General features: G+C 37.9%; 1 pseudogene; it reads left to right on the top strand.

Annotated features, from left to right (window-relative positions):
* Positions 1-469: 469 nt before the first annotated feature.
* On the top strand, positions 470-12,900 carry LOC116883591 (annotated as a pseudogene).
* The last annotated feature ends 8,149 nt before the right edge of the window (positions 12,901-21,049 follow it).

The raw sequence follows: 21,049 nt of genomic DNA, 5'->3' as shown, positions 1-21,049 counted from the left end.
TTATCCCTGAAACTGTTCTCTAAAACAGAAATGGAATGAGGATGGCATTGTTGGGCATCAGTAGGAGAAGCCCTTGGTCCTGTGAAAGCTCATTTCCCCAGTGTAGGGAAATGGCAGGGAGGTGATGCAGGAGTGGGTGGGTGGGAGGGAGAGAATCCTCATAGAAGCACGGGGAGGAGGGAATGAGAGAGGGGGTAACTGGGAAGGGGGATAACTTTTGAAATGTAAACACATAAGCAATTAAATAAAGAGAAAACAAAAAAGTCTATTTTTCAATACAAAGAACAAAAAGAATTTTCATTCTTATGAATAAGTAAACTGGATTTCATTTCATTCTCACTTGTGGTAACAGATTAACTCCTACACATGACATAGATTCAACACATGCCAGGAAAGCAGAAGCATTACTTAAGTGTCCTGTGAAGGCAAACATCAAGTCAATTCAGCTTATCTTGAAGACTGGCAAACCATGAACTCCAAATGTCATTGTGTGGAACTGAATGATGGTCATTTCATTCCGGTGCTGGGTTTCGGTACTGCTATTCCTGCAGAGGTAAGACCAGTGATGCTGGTGTTGAGGGTCCAGAAGAAGTAGATTCAGAATTAATGTAAGTATGCCTGACTTGTAAAGTCATTCACTTTCTGGTGCTTTTATAAAGCCAACTGGTAAAGATATTGCTGCAATACAGTTTCTTTGATAAGACGTACAAGCCCTTTACTTTTCTGCTCTGCTTTGAGTTTGACTATCTCATTTTAATTGCAGTGTATGGGCTAAGTAAAGGTCTTCATATATTCTTTTTCTGGATGTTAATGTTTCACTACCAAGCATGTGGATCTTTAACCTTTCCTTTCCCTCTGCCTTTCCAATGCTGTTGTAATGGATTTTGGTGGAAGAACTAACTTAATTAACTATTCTTGATGGAAGAGACACAGCTAGAAACAAAACTGTGACAATGGCCTAGCAAAAACCAGGAATTTAGTGGTGACATTTAGACATAACTGATCTGTGTTCAAACATGTTGGATTTAACAGGCAAAGGGGCAAACAATTCTCTGCAGGGAAAGTGTGGAACTGTCGGTTTCACTTTCCTGGAATAAGAATACCTTTCTGGTAATGGGCTTAGCCTTACTGAGGATGTGTGTCTAAGGACTGGTTCCTATAATGTTGAATTCATTCTTATATCCTATAAATTTATTCTTTTAAATTTTGTTTGTTATCTCTCTTCTCTTATTTTCCCGTCCTTCCTCCTTTCTACCTCCTTCCTTTCTCCCTTCCTTTTTCCCCTCTCTATGTGTTCACATGCATGATGCATTCTTGCAATGGTATCATTGTAGAGGACAGAGCTCAACAGACTTTGGGCATTTCTCTTCCCTAATATGGATTTCAGGAATTGGAAAGGGTCATTAGGATTTTTGATAAGTGCTCAACTTGTTGAGTCATCCCAATGGAGTGGGGTGTTGTTAAAAGTGCCCAGAGTACATTAACGAAGAACAAAGACAAGAATTCTCTAAACTGTGGAAGAAAAGTAAAATGAAGGGCAGGAGATAATTGGAAGCACTTAAAGAATCCAAAAAAAGATAAGAATGGTCTCCTGAGGAGGTAGCAGGATGTGGTATCATCTGTGTTAAAAGAACACTGATTTTCTATGTGGATGGCAGCTGTACTGCCTTGAAAAACACAGGGACTCCCATAGACGTACTTCAATTTGGAGACAGGATTTGTGGACAGGTTAAGTCAAGTGCTTTATGTAACTAACTGGGAATAAAGGTCTTACAGTAGAAACTAAACAGCATTCTTTTAAACCTCAGAGAACACTTCGTGAATTCACTGTTCAGGCAATTTGGTGTGCTCTATCTGCCTTTCTTGTAGGAAAACTCACAGAAGATCCATGGTATAAGAATACGTAAGAATTAACTTTTTAGGAAGAAACAAAAGGTAGAATTTCAACTTCTTAAACCAGGTAGTGCAGATATAACTTGATGCCAGAGATGGCGACTCTCATGTTTCTGTCATGCTGTGAGAATGGCTATAAGTCCAGCCACTCAATGATCCATGGTCAAGTGAACACAGGTTATGTGTTTTAAGCTGTATATTTGTAGCTAAGGCTAGAAAGTGGAAAGGGCGGATAATCAGAAACAGACTAACAGACTAGGGAAGTTATTTTCTTAAATTAGATGTTTTGAAACTGAAGGGTCCATTAGATTTTCACAAATGCCAGTTGAATAGAGAGGTAGGGATGGCCATTTGTCTTCTGAAATCACAAAGGGTTGTTTTCTTGGAACTTTGAGCTTAATTGTAGGGCTTTGGATTATAAAGTCATTCCCTTAAACAGCATTCAATTTTTATGTCAAATGGAGCATATTTTCTTGTGTAAATTTGTGTTTAATATTCTTATGATTCCCTGTAGTGACTCCTGGATCTTAGGTGGTATGGAACATCTCTTATGACAATGACTAACCCGTAATTGCCAAAAACAAAAGGTTCTCAGATTGCCTTAACTCTTGTTAACTCATAGACCAAGATCTTAATGTTAGCTGGAACTTTTACTTTGAAAGACAGAAGAAAGTTGATACCAGAAAAGGTCACATTTTGTGCCCCAAAACATTCTGAATCATGAATACCCATTTATAAATGCTACCTTTCTGTTGCTCTTTAGTTCCCCAAGAGTACAGCTAAGGAGGTCACCAAAATAGCTATAGATGCTGGTTTCCGTCATTTTGATTCTGCTTTTGTCTACAATACCGAAGATCATGTAGGAGAGGCCATCCGAGAGAAGATTGCCAATGGCACTACAAGGAGAGAAGATATATTTTACACATCAAAGGTACTACTTACATAATTTACCCCTGAATGAACAATGATATTTGAAGAGATGCTCATATGATTAGATCATTAATTGTTAGTGAATTGCACTTTCTTATCTATCATTTCCTCATATGCTTTGTGCATTCGGTATAGTGTTGAGTAACAGAGAATGGCTTTCTCATTATTGCTGTCATTAGATTCATGAATTTTTTGACTCTCATTTCAACATCTTAGTTCATAGCAATATGTTGTAAAGAGGACTAAGGGAAAGAGTAGTCTTGCTTATCTCCTGGATGGCTTTTTAATAGTTCTTACCACTCTGAAGATTTTAGATAACTTTGTTAATATGAGAACATAAAATAAGACTTTCAATTTTCAGTAGGATACAACTAATTCTATTTGTATTATGTGTAATATACAACAAAACATTGGAAATATTTTCCCATAGTTACATGAATTAAATAATACATAAGACAGAGAGTAACAGAGATAGGAATCCAAGATTGACATTTGACCTTTATATATGCATACTGAATAAGAAAAACATCACACACATATGCAGACACTCATGCAACTAACTCTTCCATAGTGAGTTGCCTGGGTAAAAGCACTATACCCTTCCTTTGCATTTTCAATCCAGGGAAATATAATATTGACAAAGAACATTATTATTATTACTCAATTAAATGTTTTGTATTGAGTAATTTCAAAGATTAATTCACAGTAGAGATTTGCATGGCTAGGTCAGTTTAAAGGACATTTGAGTGGAAGTAGGGTATTCTGCCTATACATATCTTCAACTTCAAATCAGTAGAAAAAAATGTCTTTGTATTAGATAAAGCAAATGATTAAATTATTAGAATTCATTAATTCAATCTGGATTTCATCTTCAACTGTAGGTTTGGTGTACGAGCCTTCACCCAGAACTGGTGAGATCTTCCTTGGAACATTCACTGAAGAAACTTCAGTTGGACTATGTGGACCTGTATCTCATACATTATCCGATGGCCTTGAAAGTATGTTGCTTGAAATTCCAGAAATATTTCCTTTAGAGTATAGTTTGGAATTATGACAACTTAGTGATGTGGTACGTACAGCTTCTATGTATCTAAAATACAAATCCTCCTGAGGCTCAGGGATCACAGTAAAGGGGAGGAAAGAATGATTTTTATGGTCCAGGAGAGTAGAAAGTTTGCTGTGAGATTACATATTCTAGAGATGTCAGAGAAGCTATACCCATGAAATTTCACCAATGTGCTGATCAGAGAAGACATGAACAAGGACCAGTAGACATGTTAAGGTGGAAGGGGGAAAGTCTAATGGTGAATAATGTTCGACAACAAACAAACAAACAAACAAACAAACAAAAACTCTCTATAGGCAATTAAGGAATGCTGAAAACAAGTTAGATACTCTTCCCAGGGAAGAGACCTCATATTAGTTATCCACCAAATGCTTCAACAATAAACGATCATAAAAGTTACATTGCATAATGGACCAGAGATGCAGTGTTTGTTAAAAACATATAATGCACATAAGAAAATAGACTCCCTACTAAAGGCTGCTTCTAGTAAAACTCAAATATACATAAATATTATTACATTAAATATGACCCATCTATCTTATGGAGGCTTAGCTCTCAGCTCTCCCTTTACCTATAAGCATTGCTATAGGTATTGCTATTGGTTGGAAAAGGCATTTGTTGAGAGGTTACTTTAACATTTGCTTCTATTTCAGCTTAGAGATGAAAATTTTTCCAGTGAATGAACATGGAAAGTTACTAATTTGACACAGTGGATCTCCTGTGCTACCTGGGAAAGTGAGAATTAGATAGGCCAGGGTAGTGCTACAGAGAAAAAGTCAGGCCCCAATTTTGTTGCCAAAGAGTAAAGTGTACCTTTCTGTCCAAAAACTGAAGCTATTTCAAGGGCTGGTTGTGTAAGATCTGAAGTCATTCATGGCTTTAATATGGTAGAAAGTCTACTAAGTGCTGCAACCCCTAGAAAGTATTTTGTGACGATTTTTTCTTCCCAGGCCATGGAGAAGTGTAAGGATGCAGGATTGGCCAAGTCCATCGGGGTGTCCAACTTTAACCGCAGGCAGCTGGAGAGGATCCTGAACAAGCCGGGGCTCAAGCACAGGCCTGTGTGCAACCAGGTGGGGACCCTCAGCCTCTTCTTGTTCATTTGCCATGAATCATTTCTTGGCATTGGTTGATAGATATTCTTCTAGCATTCATCTTAGATTTGTGGAAAAGTGCAATCCAATAGGAGAGTGCTTTTGGATAGTGCCTTTATGATATCTGATTGTGGGTTGATTGATAGTTGTAGAGGAAAATAGATAGACTGTAGAGAGGTAAGAATGATCAAGGTAGACCTTAGTCTATAATCACATTCCAAAGGGGAAGGTGAACTTATATTCAATGTATTAAGATTGGGCAATGATTAACAGGGAGAGGGAGCTATTAAGGTACAATATGCAGGAAGGATTGAGAAAGTTCGAGATTATCAGGAAACAAGGATGCTGTGGCAATAACATGTGACAGAATTCTGTAGGGCTCATTTGCTTTGTTGATTATGGGACACAACTTAAGCAACATTAAAATTAAATGAAGCAGACTACAATTCTCAATCAGGTGAGAGGAAAGAAGTTTATTTTTTTTTGTTGTGATATTATTTTGAGCTTGTAAAATTAAATACTCAGAAGCGTTGAACAACACGTCAGTTGACTTTGTCCTGAGAATATTTCAATACACTCTCCTGGTTCATGGAGTTAAATGAGTTTTGAAATAATTTCTTTGTATTCCTGGCTCCATTCTTTTAGGTATTTATAACGACTTTCAGTAGACAAGTAAAAGTCAGATATGGGAAGTGGTGGTATATGCTAAAACTTCTCCTTTTATGGTTGTATTTGTACTACGGGAATGTACAATTTATAGCATCCTATTCTATACAGTTTTTAATCTTATATATGTGCTTATAGTGTATATATAATGTGTATAGAAGTATATGTGGAGGTCTAAGGTTGATGACATATGTATCTTTCTGGGACATGTTCTAAGAAGCATGGTCTCTTATTCAAACCCATTTTGAATAAGGTTAGTTTTACTGGGTTGTTTCTTGGATCCTGTGTTTCTTCCATGAATGTATAGAAATATGGGCAGACTGCACTTCATATCATAGATGTATGTAGGTTCTTGGAGCCTGAACTCCAGGCCTATGTCTTGTGTAGTAATTACTCTAACTACTGAGCAATCTCACCACCACCTTCTGCTATGAATTAATCAATTCACAATTAAATTTCCATGTTCTGCCAAATGATCTGAGGTAGTTCTTCTCTCACTGATGTAAAATTGTTATTCACACTTCTTTTCCAAATATTTTCCCATACTTTATCTTTTCATCTTCATCAGCCCTTTTCCAAATGACATCTAAGAAGAACATTTAAAATTCTGCAGATTCAGGCATTTAGGTTTTAATGAAAAATATTTTTCTACCACTCCAAGCTTGTATAATTATATGTTAAGTCTGAATGGCTCATTACACCAATTTTAAGCATTTTCCAGAAAAAAAATCTTTTCATGTTCTGATATTCACATGGGAATCAATAAAGTATCACATACTGATATATTGTTTAACAGTTAGTGATGTGCCATTTGACTGTGAATTAATGCTGGTCTAAGATGCTTTCTTTTTGTTAGCATGTTTTCCTCCATTGAAATTATGGAGACCTCAGCTCAACATATTTACAAAATAGGAATTAATACTTTATGATTAACTTTTACGTAATATTTGAGATCTATCAAAAATTTTGACTGAGTTAGTCATTTTGTTGATACTTGACAATATTATTTTTTACCTTAACGTGCCACTTCTTTCTTTTTTCTTTTCTTTTCATCTTTATTAACTTGGGTATTTCTTATTTATATTTCGATTGTTATTCCCCTTCCCGGTTTCCAGGCCAACATCCCTCTGACCCCTACCCCTCTCCTTCTCTATGGGTGTTCCCCTACCTATCCTCCACCCATTACCGCCCTCCCCAACAATCACACTCACTGGGAGTTCAGTCTTGGCAGGACCAAGGGCTTCCCCTTACACTGGTGCTCTTACTAGGCTATTCATTGCTACCTATGAGGTTGGAGCCCAGGGACAGTCCACGTATAGTCTTTAGGTAGTGGCTTAGTCCCTGGAAACTCTGGTTGGTTGGCATTGTTGTTCATATGGGGTCTCAAGCCCCTTCAATCTCTTTCAGTCCTTTCTCTGATTCCTTCAACGGGGGTCCTGTTCTCAGTTCAGTGGTTTAATGATGGCGTTCGCCTATGTATTTGCTGTATTCTGGCTTTGTCTCTCAGGAGAGATCTACATCCGGTTCCTGTCAGCCTGCACTTCTTTGCTTCATCCATCTTATCTAATTGGGTGGCTGTATATGTATGGGCCACATGTGGGGCAGGCTCTGAATGGGTGTTCCTTCTGCCTCTGTTCTCAACTTTGCCTCCCTTTTCCCTCCCAAGGGTATTCTCCCCTTTTAAAGAAGGAGTGAAGCATTCGGTATTTTGGTCATCCTTCTTGAGTTTCATGTGTTCTGTGCATCTAGGGTAATTCAAGCTTTTGAGCTAATAGCCAGTTATCAATGAGTGTATACCATGTGTGTTTTTCTGTGATTGGGTTACCTCACTCAGGGTGATATTTTCCAGTTCCATATATTTGCCTATGAATTTCATAAAGTCATTGTTTTTGATAGCTGTGTAATATTCCATTGTGTAGATGTACCACATTTTCTGTATCCATTCCTCTGTTAAGGGCATCTGGGTTCTTTCCAGCTTCTGGCTATTATAAATAAGGCTGCTATGAGCATAGTGGAGCAGGTGTCTTTGTTATATGTTGGGGCATCTTTTGGAAATATTCCCAAGAAAGGTATGAAGCTTGACATTATTAATTCTCCCATTTTTTCTGAGTTGTTTCTGATTTGATTGTATACCACATAAAATTTACATAGTAAGTAAAGTTTATAACCTTGCTGTCAATGTTTCAAAAAAGGAATTCCTATAGCAACCACAATTGATAATGACATATATATTTCTTTTACCTTTTCTATGTTCAATTATCCATTTTGTGTGAATATTGTAATAAAATTATTGATATTTGAATTACTTCACTTATTTGAATTGGTTTTTTCTTGTCAGTTCTTGCTAAAAATCTGTCTCAACCCAACTGGCTGTTTCAGTCTATAGATTTTTCTCTATTAGTGTTTGATCAGGTTCATGCTATTTAATAGTCAAAAGTTAGTAAATTCATTCTCTGTTCCACATCTAGAACCTGTTATGACTCCTCATACAGGAAAAGGCTATTTGCATGTAAGGTTTAGTGCAAAGCTGGGTCATTTCAAAATTATTATTTTTTTTAAAAACTGTTCCCAAGAACATAGACATTAGGTTTTTTTAAATCTGGAGAATTGAATGGGAATAGGTGAGAATGAATAGATTCAAAGTACAGGATATATCACTCGGCCTCCAAAATTCTGAAATTACAACCATGAATATGGTTTCTATATGCTCAGCCCAGGGAATGGCAATATTAGAAGGTGTGGCCCTGTTGGAGTAGCTGTGTTACTGTGAGTGTGGGCTTTAGGACCCTTATCCTAGCTCTCTGGGAGCTGGTTTTCTGAAGCTAGCAGCCTTCAGATGAAGATGAAGCACTCTCATCTTCTCATGCACCATGCCTGCCTAGATGCTGCTATGTTCCCACTTTCATGATATTGGACTGAATCACTGAACCTATAAGCCAGCTCCAAGGAAATGTTGTCTTTATAAGAATTGCCTTGGTCATGGTGTCTGTTCAATCATGACAACCCTAAGACAAATATCCAATATTTTCTTTTAAACACTTAAAGACTGTATTGTTCTTTTGAAAATTCAAATATATTCTATAGTCAAAGCCCCTCCCTCATCCTTTATTTTATCCTTCCCAACCCACCCTCAACCCCCTTCTACTACTCAGGAACCTCTACTTTTATTTTATTGTTAATGATTTACTGCAATTAATTAAAGTTTTTCATTAGAATGAGTAGGGGTCCTTAGGTCTTGCTGCTGTTATATTTAGTTCACACTTTGTTGCATAGGCTTTTAAAATTCAGTTTATTGTATTTTAGTATGTTCTTTATATTAATGTGCAATTTCACATAGTATACTCTCTTCATTCATCTTTAGGTAGAATGCCATCTTTATCTCAACCAAATGAAACTGCTGGATTTCTGCAAGACAAACGGCATTGTACTAGTTGCCTATGGAGTTCTGGGAACACAACGATATAACGGATGGTAACAAGTTTATTAAAATTAATCACAAATTAATAGTCATTTTAAACATATCTTTAGTCTTGCAATTCAAAGTCTATACTCAAGTGATTTTCAAGTCGAGAGAATTTGCATTTTGGAAAAAATAAAAGATGATAATGATGTTGCACATGTCCATAGAAATTCTTTCTATGCTATAGCTTGAAAAATTTAGCCTCCTTCCATTTCATTTCAGGGTAGACGAGAACTCCCCTGTTCTCTTGGATGAACCAGTTCTTAGTTCCATGGCAAAAAAATACAATCAAACTCCAGCCTTGATTGCCCTTCGCCATCAGTTGCAGCGTGGGATTGTGGTACTTAACACCAGTCTCAAAGAAGAGCGGATCAAAGAGAACATGAAGGTGATGAGTGAGACTCTGGACTTCAAAATTGTTCATGTCAATTCACCATATGGACTTCTTTGGCAAATCAGGAGCCTTGCATGAGCTGACTTCTCCTACCTTATTATCCCATGCTTGCGTGTTTTATATACACCTGAATATTTATGTCCTATTCTGTGGTAGCACCATGTTTTTGCTTCAATGGTAATTAGAATTGGACTGAACATAGATTTTAGTCTCAGCATTGCATTGGCAATGCACTTAGTAACCCTATGTGAGTGAAGCAATGCTTTGTATTTGGAAATGAGGCACCGGACTAGATAATTTTCAGTCTACAAATTATTTTGTACTTTTTTAGATTTATTTATTTAGTTATTTATTTATATCCCCAAAGATTCCCCATCCTGTGCTTGACAGACTCCTTTGTAAACGATGGGTCCGGGGGTGGCTGGAAGAGAATGGGGGACAAGGGATGCGAAGAAGGACACCAAGACAAGAGTCTGATCAAAGCGAAAACTTTATTTTTCCCCAAGGCTGAATTTATACCATAACATGGGTAAACAGGGAGGAGGGAAGTAAGAAACATTTACGCAGACCAAGGACACAATATTCAGATGGTCAGGGAGTAGGCTGATGTTGACAGGTTGTCAGAAAAGTCACAGGTTTGTCATATCTATTAGTCAGCAGGATGTTGGTCTTTCAGAAAGGTTACAGATCATCACATTCTTGATGTCAGATGTATTTCTCAGCAAGGTCACAGCTTTATCATATTATTATGTTTTGTATTAGTCTTCTGCAGCTGGATGGGGATTTTCCAAGAACCCAGTCATACTTAGTTCTAACCATAATAATGATAATAATGGAGGGCTCCAAGGGCATCGCTCTCAACATTCCTTCACCCCATCCTCCCTTTTCTTCACCTCTGAGAAGGGTGGGCCCCCTGAGTGTCACCCAACCTTGATGCATCAAGTCTCTGCAGGATTAGCTGCACCCTCTCTTGCTGAGTTAAGGCAAGGCAGCCCTCTGCTACATATACGCATGTACCAGCGGCCTCCATCCATCCTGTGTATGCTCTTTGGTTGGTGACCCAGTCTCTGAGAGCTCCCAGGGGTCAAGTTTAGTTGACACTGTTGATCTTCCTTTGAGGTTCCCATTCCCTTCGGGGCCTTCAATCCTTTCCCAAATTCTCCCTAAGGGTCCATGACATCTGTCCAGTTTTTGGCTATGGGTATCTGGTTCTGTTTCAGCCAGCTGCTGGGTAGAACCTCTCAGAGAACAGTTATGCTAGGCTCCTGTCTTTAAGTATAATGGGATATCGTAAACAGTGTCAGGGATCGGTGCTTGCCCATGGGATGGGTTTCAAGTTGGGTCGGTGATTGGTTGACCATTTCTTCAATCCATGCTCTATCTTTATCCTTGTCTTTCTTTTGGACAGAACAAATTTTAGGTCAACATTGTATGGGTGAGTTGTTGTCCTTGACCCTCTACTAGAAAGCTCACGAGGCTGTACAAGGTAGTCTGTTTAGGTTCCATGTCCCCATTATTAGGTATCTCAGTTAAGGTGCCCCCCATTTGACTCCTGGGAGTTTCTCCAATCCCAGGTCTCAGGGACTTCCTAAAGATAACCCTACCTGTTATCTTTGGCAGCTGCAGATTTTCATTTATTCTTGTGCCCCTCTGGCCCTCTCTTCTGTCTCTTCCTTCTTCCCTATTTCCCTAACTCTCCCGTTTCCCACCCAGGTTTCTCCCTTCCCTTTGCCTCCCATGACTATTTCTTTTTTGCCCCTTCTAAGTGGGATTTAAACAACCACTCTTGGACCTTCCTTATGTTTTAACTTCTTTGGGTCTGTGGGGTGTATCATGAGTATTCTGTACTTTATGGCTTAAATACACTTATCAGTCAGTTTATACCATACATATCCTTTTGGATCTGGGTCATCTGACTCAGGATGATGCTTTCTAGCTGCATCCATTTTCCTGCAAAATTCATGATGTCTTTGTCTTTAATAGCTAAGTAATATTCTATTTTTTTAAATGAACCACATTTTATGTATTCATTATTTAGTTGAGGGGCATCTGGATTGTTTGTAGTTTTTTGAAATTACAATTAAATCCACTATAAACATAGTGGAGTACATGTCCCAGTGGTGTGGTGGAACATCATTTGAGTATATGCCCTAGAGTGGTATTACTAGGTCTTAAGTGACTGTTTACAATTTTCTGAGAAAATGCTAGATTGTTTTTCAGAGTAGTTGGACAAGCCCACCCACATGGGGGAGTGTTCCTCTTTCTTTACCTCCTCACCAGCATGTGCTGTCACCTAAATTTTTGATCTTAGCCATTCTGGTTGGGAGGTAGAATCTCAGGGTCGTTTTGATTTTCATTTTTCTGATGACTAGGGATGTTGAACATTTCTTTAAGTGATTCTCATATAATTCTAGATTCTTTTGTTGAGAATTCTCTCTTTAGTTCTGTGCCCAATTTTAAAATTGGGTTATTTGGTTTGTTGTAATCTAACATCCTGAGTTCTTTAGCTTTTGTAATTTTCTTACTAGGTATTCTGCTTCTATTCTGTCTCATTTATACATATAAATAATAATTTCATAATATTTCTTGATATCCCACTTTTGTTTTAATAACTTTCAAATATTCAGGTGATTTTGCATCTGTGTCTGTCAACTCAATAGGTAAATTGGTGTATGATTGCTATTTTTATTCTTGGAATTGATTTTAAGATCAATACTAGTGACATATGGGCCCATTTGTTTCAATGTGTTAGTAATTAAAAATTATCCAGTTGATCAAACTTCCTAAAGTGTATTAAATAAATATCCATGGAAGCCAGTTCTTAATTACTTTGAATAACATATCATTAATATTAGTAGAATGTCTGGGTAAGTGATGCTTAAAATAATATTTTCCTATTGTGAGTGTTCTTTGCTCATACATTAAAATAAAATTATATACATCATAATTACTGAACTGTATCACGCATTTAGACAATTTTGTTCCTGGTTTAGATCTTCTAAGCATCTGTTTCTTTTCTGAATTATGTCAGATTTCTTTCTTCCTCATATTTCATTCAAATCTCCCTTGTCTGTTTATTGTGGATGGATTCAATATGTGGAAGAATTTTGAGTGATGCTGTCCCTGGTGTTTGATTTCTCACTTGAGTTTTTTGCTTAATATCTTTGTATTTTGTGAGAGCTGAGAAATGTTCAAGCATTTTGGCATGCACCCATCTTCCTGGTTCAGTTGGTGCATTTACAATGTGCAGCTAGGAAAACATGCAGTCTAAATATTTAAATTGTAAAAATGTTTTCTATCTGTGTGGTAGGTTTTTGAATTCCAGCTGAGTCCAGAAGATGTGAAAGTCCTTGATGGCCTGAACAGAAATTTGCGGTACATACGTGGTGGAATGTAAGTGACTTTAATAACATGTTTACTCCATTTATTTTCAGGAGGAATGCTTTTAAAATTATCACAATGAATGCAAATCAGGTAGAGGAAATCAGAGCCTGGATCAGGAAAAGGAACTTCTGGAATTCTTTCTAGTCTGTTCTGAGTTCTGGTCTTATAGAAGCAGGGTGAGAAGACTCAGGGTCATCTTTATCTGTTGTTTCCTGGTACTCTTTTGGGGAGCAAGCTGGATAAGTGCACAGCACTACTGAATTTCCATCTTCCCTGTGGTGGTCTGAATCTGCATGTCCTGTGAATAAGCACTGCAGACATATCAAGGAGCCCATTGAAAACTTCTAATTTCAATATCATTCTACCACGTCCTTTCCTCTAGCACTTGATCTTCCTAAATGTATGACCCGCAACTTTGGATTCTATGTCATCATCTGCATATCAAATTTTTCACTGCAGTCAGGAAATCCAATGTTTTTAGTAGTTTGAAAAACCACTTCTTTCCTGATGTGTTTTTTGTTCGGGAACTAAATATTCAGGTTGAAGAGCTGCTGGCTGGATGTGTCCAATAGTACATTTGGTATGGTAGATTTTCTGAAATTTTAAGAGGTCAATGTAGAGTACTAATTAATTATTGAGAAGACATTGAAGACCCAGGGATATGTTGAAAGATGGCTCAGTCCAGTAAAGCACTTGCCTTGAAAATATGATTAAAACCTGGGTGCAGTAGTGTGCTCTGGTAATCCAAGTGTCCTGAAGGTGAATACATGTAGATCCATTGGGCTTGCAGGTCAGCCCTTCTATGCTAACTGTGAGTACAAGGTCAGTGAAGGACCCTGCCTCAAAAAAGGGGTGAATACATTCTTGAGGATTACACCTAAATGTTCCTAGGTCCCCTGCATTCATGGGCATACGTGTACATGTGCATATGCATCTGTAATCATGAATAAACCTTCTCACACATATACAGGGACACACACATATTTTTAAAAAAATGATACTATACGGAAACATCCCCACTGCTGTAGAGAATTTAAAGCCCAAAAAGCTGTATCATTCATTCTACATATAAGGCAAAAGAATTCAAGACAAAATGTATTATGAATGAGGGAAAGCAGTGGAAAAGTTAATTCAAAATAAAAAATAATATACAAAATTATTAGCATAATGCAAAATAGCATTTAATAAAAATTTCTAGTATGTTTTATTCTTAACAGTATATAGAAAAATCAATAAAGTTGTACATATTTCAAAGAGACAGAGATGTTATTTGTATTATTCTCAGGAAATGATCTTTTAACTCCTTAAAACTTGTGTGACTTGGTATGGTGATTAACTCATTGGATGTGAGATTTTTGTGTGAACAAATACTGTTTCTATATCTGAATCAAAGCCACTATATTTTATTTGGCAAGTAGCTAATGTGTGATAATTTTGAAATTGAAATTAAATGTCAGTATAAGAGACATAATATTTACAACACTACTTTAGAAAATGAAGTGTTAAGTTACAAATCCACTAAACACACAAAAATTGGGCAGTGCATACTCCAAAATACTGGTATTTATGTAATATGGTATTATTCCATCTGACTCTTATTTATTTAGAAGAATTTATTAGACTCATAATTATTTAGAAATCTTTAATTGTAAATATAACATACACATTTATTTTTGTCTGATTATATGGTATTACTATGACAATGGACTTCATTATTTTCATTTAATTTTAAAATATTTTCACCTGTTTTCTTGTTATTGTATTCTTTTATCATACAATACATCCTGATTACACTTTGCCCTCTCTATATTCCTCCCAGTTCTTCACCATCTCCCTTCCTCTCCAGATCCACAACCTCTTTGTCTCTTATTACAAAAAAAAAAAAAAAGGTTTCTAAGAGATAACAACCAGACTTCTGGTATTTATCAGGAGTCCCAAACCGGCGGAACCCTGCCCGCAGCAGCTCTCTGCTCCCAAACCCCATGGGAGAGAGCCTTCACTGCCTGGTCAGGTGGACACTCCTGAGACTGCAGAGCGGAAGAGACCACCAACAATGCCCACCGCTGCCCACATCCTTGGCCCAAGAGGAAAATGTATAAGGCCTCTGGGTTCCCATAGAGGAGGGCCCAGGAACAGCAGGTCCGCTGCGTCTGAGACACCACTGGAACCTGAAGGGACCAACCGGATAAACAATTCTCTGCACCCAAATCCCGTGTGAGGGAGAGCTAAACCTTCAGAGAGGCAGACACGCCTGGAAAACCAGAAGAGACTGCACTCTGCACACATCTCTGACGCCAGAGGAAAACACCAAACGCCATCTGGAACCCTGGTGCACGGAAGCTCCCGGAAAGGGCGGCCCAGATCTTCCTGGTTGCTGCAGCACAGATAGCTCATAAGCAACACACCATGAGCAAACTTGACCCTTGGGACCACAGGTAAGACCAACTTTTCTGCTGCAAGCAACCTGCCTGGTGAACTCAAGACACAGGCACACAGGAAACAACTGAAGAACTGTAGATAGGAAAAACTACACGCCCGAAAGCAGAACACTCTGTCCCCATAACTGGCTGAAAGGAAACAGGAAAACAGGTCTACAGCACTCCTGAAACACAGGCTTATAGGACACTCTAGCCACTGTCAGAAATAGCAGAACAAAGTAACACTAGAGATACTCTGATGGTGAGAGGCAAGCGCAGGAACCCAAGCAACAGAAACCAAGACTACATGGCATCATCGGAGCACAATTCTCCCACCAAAGCAAACATGGAATATCCAAACACACCAGAAAAGCAAGATCTAGTTTCTAAATCATATTTGATCATGATGCTGGAGGACTTCAAGAAAGACGTGAAGAACTCCCTTAGAGAACAAGTAGAAGCCTACAGACAGGAATCGCAAATATCCCTAAAAGAATTCCAGGAAAACATAAATAAACAAGTAGAAACCCATAGAGAGGAGTCACAAAAATCCCTGAAAGAATTCCAGGAAAACACAATCAAACAGTTGAAGGAATTAAAAATGGAAATAGAAGCAATCAAGAAAGAACACATGGAAACAACCCTGAATATAGAAAACCAAAAGAAGAGACAAGGAGCTGTAGATACAAGCTTCACCAACAGAATACAAGAGATGGAAGAGAGAATCTCAGGAGCAGAAGATTCCATAGAAATCATTGACTCAACTGTCAAAGATAATGTAAAGCAGAAAAAGCTACTGGTCCAAAACATACAGGAAATCCAGGACTCAATGAGAAGATCAAACCTAAGGATAATAGGTATAGAAGAGAGTGAAGACTCCCAGCTCAAAGGACCAGTAAATATCTTCAACAAAATCATAGAAGAAAACTTCCGTAACCTAAAGAAAGAGATGCCCATAAACGTACAAGAAGCCTACAGAACTCCAAATAGATTGGACCAGAAAAGAAACTCCTCCTGTCCCATAATAGTCAAAACACCAAAGGCACAAAATAAACAAAGAATATTAAAAGCAGTAAGGGAAAAATGTCAAGTAACATATTGAGGCAGACCTATCAGAATCACAACAGACTTCTCACTAGAGACTATGAAAGCCAGAAGATCCTGGACAGATGTCATACAGACCCAAAGAGAACACAAATGCCAGCCCAGGTTACTGTATCCTGCAAAACTCTCAATTAACATAGATGGAGAAACCAAGATATTCCATGACAAAACCAAATTTACACAATATCTTTCTACAAATCCAGCGCTACAAAGGATAATAAATGGTAAAGCCCGACATAAGGAGGCAAGCTACATCCTAGAAAAAGCAAAAAACTAATCGTCTTGGCAACAAATCAAAGAGAAGAAAAGCACACAAACATAATCTTACATCCAAATATGAATATAAGAGGAAGCAACAATCACTATTCCTTAATGTCGCTCAACATCAATGGCCTCAACTCCCCAATAAAAAGATATAGATTAACAAACTGGATGCGCAACGAGGATCCTGCATTCTGCTGCCTACAGGAAACACACCTCAGAGACAAAGACAGACACTACCTCAGAGCAAAAGACTGGGAAATAACTTTCAAGCAAATAGTCGGAAGAAGCAAGCTGGAATAGCCATTCTAATATCGAATAAAATCAATATTCAACTAAAAGTCATCAAAAAAGATAAGGAAGGACACGTCATATGCATCAAAGGAAAAATCCACCAAAATGAACTCTCAAACCTAAATATATATATTTAGAAACCTTAGTAAAGCTCAAAACACACATTGAACCTCACACAATAATAATAGGAGATTACAACACCCCACTCTCAACAATGGACAGATTATGGAAAAAGAAATTAAACAGAGACATAGACAGACTAAGTGAAGTCATGAACCAAATGGACCTAACAGATATTTATAGAACATGCTATCCCAAAGAAAAATGATGTACATTCTTCTCACCACCTCATGGTACATTCTCCAAAATTGACCATATCATTGGTCGTAAAACAGGCCTCAACAGATGCAGAAGGATAGAAATAATCCCATGCGTCCTATCAGACCACCACAGGCTAAAGCTGGTCTTCAATAACAATAAGGGAAGAAAGGCCACATATACATGGAAGTTGAACAATGCTCTACTCATTGATAACCTGGTCAAGGAAGAAATAAAGAAAGAAATTAAAGACTTCTTAGAATATAATGAAAATGATAGTACAACATACGCAAACTTATGGGACACAATGAAAGCTGTGCTAAGAGGAAAACTCATAGCTCTGAGTACCTGCAGAAAGAAACAGGAGAGAGCATATGTCAGCAGCTTGACAGCACACCTAAATGCTCTAGAACAAAAAGAAGCTGGTCTTCAATAACAATAAGGGAAGAAAGGCCACATATATATGGAAGTTGAACAATGCTCTACTCAATGATAACCTGGTCAAGGAAGAAATAAAGAAAGAAATTAAAGACTTCTTAGAATTTAATGAAAATGATAGTACAACATACCCAAACTTATGGGACATAATGAAAGCTGTGCTAAGAGGAAAACTCGTACCTCTGAGTGCCTGCAGAAAGAAACAGGAAAGAGCATATGTCAGCAGCTTGACAGCACACCTAAAAGCTCTAGAACAAAAAGAAGCAAATACACCCAGGAGGAATAGAAGGCAGGAAATAATCAATCTCAGAGCTGAAATCAACCAAGTAGAAACAAAAAAGAGCAGAGAAAGAATCAACAGATCCAAAAGTTGGTTCTTTGAAAAAAATCAACACGATAGATAAACCCTTAGCCAGACTAATGAGAGGACACAGAGTGTGTGTCCAAATTAACAAAATTGGAAATGAAAAGGGAGACATAACTACAGAATCAGAGGAAATTCAAAAAATCATCAGATCCTACTACAACAACCTATATTCAACAAAACTTGAAAATCTGCAGGAAATGGACAATTTCCTAGACAGATACCAGGTACCGAAGTTAAATCAGGAACAGATAAACCATTTAAACAACCCCAGAACTCCTAAAGAAATAGAAGCAGTCATTAAAGATCTCCCAACCAAAAAGAGCCCAGGTAAAGATGGGTTCAGTGCAGAATTCTATCAGACCTTCATAGAAGACCTCACACTAATACTATCCGAACTATTCCACAAAATTGAAACAGACAGAGCGCTACCGAATTCCGTTTATGAAGCCAGAATTTCTCTTATACATAAACCACACAGAGACCCAACAAAGAAAGAGAACTTCAGACCAATTTCCCTTATGAATATCGACGCAAAAATACTCAATAAAATTCTGGCAAACAGAATCCAAGAGCACATCAAAACAATCATCCACCATGATCAAGTAGGCTTCATCCCAGGCATGCAGGGATGGTTTAATGTATGGAAAACCATCAACGTGGTCCATTATATAAACAAACTGAAAGAACAAAACCACATGATCATTTCATTAGATGCTGAGAAAGCATTTGACAAAATTCAACACCCCTTCATGATAAAAGTCCTGGAAAGAATAGGAATTCAAGGCCCATACCTAAACATAGTAAAAGCCATATACAGCAAACCAGTTGCTAGCATTAAACTAAATGGAGAGAAACTTGAAGGAATCCCACTAAAATCAGGGACTAGACAAGATTGCCCACTCTCTCCCTACTTATTCAATATAGTTCTTGAAGTTCTAGCCAGAGCAATCAGACAACAAAAGGAGGTCAAGGGGATACAGATCGGAAAAGAAGAAGTCAAAATATCACTATTTGCAGATGATATGATAGTATATTTAAGTGATCCCAAAAGTTCCACCAGAGAACTACTAAAGCTGATAAACAACTTCAGCAAAGTGGCTGGGTATAAAATTAACTCAAATAAATCAGTAGCCTTCCTCTACACAAAAGAGAAACAAGCCGAGAAAGAAATTAGGGAAACGACACCCTTCATAATAGACCCAAATAATATAAAGTAACTCGGTGTGACTTTAACCAAGCAAGTAAAAGATTTGTACAACAAGAACTTCAAGACTCTGAAGAAAGAAATTGAAGAAGACCTCAAAAGATGGAAAGATCTCCCATGCTCATGGATTGGCAGGATTAATATAGTAAAAATGGCCATTTTACCAAAAGCGATCTACAGATTCAATGCAATCCCCATCAAAATACCAATCCAATTCTTCAAAGAGTTAGACAGAACAATTTACAAATTCATCTGGAATAACAAAAAACCCAGGATAGCTAAAACTATCCTCAACAATAAGAGGACTTCAGGGGGAATCACTATCCCTGAACTCAAGCAGTATTACAGAGCAATAGTGATAAAAACTGCATGGTATTGGTACAGAAACAGACAGATAGACCAATGGAATAGAATTGAAGACCCAGAAACGAACCCACACACCTATGGGCACTTGATTTTTGACAAAGGAGCCAACACCATCCAATGGAAAAAAAGATAGCATTTTCAGCAAATGGTGCTGGTTCAACTGGAGGTCAACATGTAGAAGAATGCAGATCAATCCACGCTTATCACCCTGTACAAAGCTTAAGTCCAAGTGGATCAAGGACCTCCACATCAAACCAGACACACTCAAACTAATAGAAGAAAAACTAGGGAAGCATCTGGAACACATGGGCACTGGAAAAAATTTCCTGAACAAAACACCAATGGCTTATGCTCTAAGATCAAGAATCGACAAATGGGATCTCATAAAACTACAAAGCTTCTGTAAGGCAAAGGACACTGTGGTTAGGACAAAAGCGGCAACCAACAGATTGGGAAAAGATCTTTACCAATCCTACAACAGATAGAGGCCTTATATCCAAAATATACAAAGAACTCAAAAGTTAGACCAGAGGAGACAAATAACCCTATTAAAAAATGGGGTTCAGAGCTAAACAAAGAATTCACAGCTGAGGAATGCCGAATGGTTGAAAAACACCTAGAGAATTGTTCAACATCTTTAGTCATCAGGGAAATGCAAATCAAAACAACCCTGAGATTTCACCTCACACCAGTGAGAATGGCTAAGATCAAAAACTCAGGTGACAGCAAATGCTGTCGAGGATGCGGAGAAAGAGGAACACTCCTCCATTGTTGGTGGGGTTGCAGACTGGTACAACCATTCTGGAAATCAGTCTGGAGGTTCCTCAGAAAATTGGACATTGATCTGCCTAAGGATCCAGCTATACCTCTCTTGGGCATATACCCAAAAGATGCCCCAACATATAAAAAAGACACGTGCTCCACTATGTTCATAGCAGCCTTATTTATAATAGCCAGAAGCTGGAAAGAACCCAGATGCCCTTCAACAGAGGAATGGATACAGAAAATGTGGTACATATACAAAATGGAATATTACTCAGCTATCAAAAACAACGACTTTATGAAATTGTAGGCAAATGGTTGGAACTGGAAAATATCATCCTGAGTGAGCTAACCCAATCACAGAAAGACATACATGGTATGCACTCATTGATAAGTGGCTATTAGCCCAAATGCTTGAATTACCCTAGATGCCTAGAACAAATGAAACTCAAGACGGATGATCAAAATGTGAATGCTTCCTCCTTCTTTAAAAGGTGAACAAGAATACCCTTGGCAGGGAAGGGAGAGGCAAAGATTAAAACAGACACAGAAGGAACACCCATTCAGAGCCTGCCCTACCTGTGGCCCATACATATACAGCCATCCAATTAGACAAGATGGATGAAGCAAA

Source organism: Rattus rattus, chromosome 14 (genome assembly GCF_011064425.1).
Source record: "Rattus rattus isolate New Zealand chromosome 14, Rrattus_CSIRO_v1, whole genome shotgun sequence".
Taxonomy (NCBI): Eukaryota; Metazoa; Chordata; class Mammalia; order Rodentia; family Muridae; genus Rattus; species Rattus rattus.
The sequence above is the reverse complement of the archived record's forward strand: the minus strand, read 5'-3'. Positions and strand labels throughout refer to the sequence as shown.